The sequence below is a fragment of the Arachis ipaensis genome, chromosome B07, assembly GCF_000816755.2.
Source record: "Arachis ipaensis cultivar K30076 chromosome B07, Araip1.1, whole genome shotgun sequence".
Lineage (NCBI taxonomy): Eukaryota > Viridiplantae > Streptophyta > Magnoliopsida > Fabales > Fabaceae > Arachis > Arachis ipaensis.
The window spans coordinates 50,239,571-50,239,879 of NC_029791.2; positions in this window are offsets into that span (position 1 = coordinate 50,239,571).

Consider the following 309-nt stretch of genomic DNA (forward strand, 5'->3'; position numbering starts at 1 on the left):
GATTGATTTACTAATTAAAATTTATTAAATATTAAATTATCTATCTAAAAAATTTTTTAATGACTCATGTAGTGTTTTTAAAATGGGTTAAATCCGTCTAATTTATTTATATGGTTAAATAGACATATTTACTTTTAAAATCAGACTCAGTTAAATTTTAGGTTAAATAGCCTTAGCCTAATTAATCCAAAAAATTATGCTTCAAACAGACTGACTTGCGTGTTATAGGTGGTTCATTTAAAATTTTTACATATTTTTAAAAAATATAGTACTCTTTTTTAATATTTTTTTAATTCAATCCAAAAATAA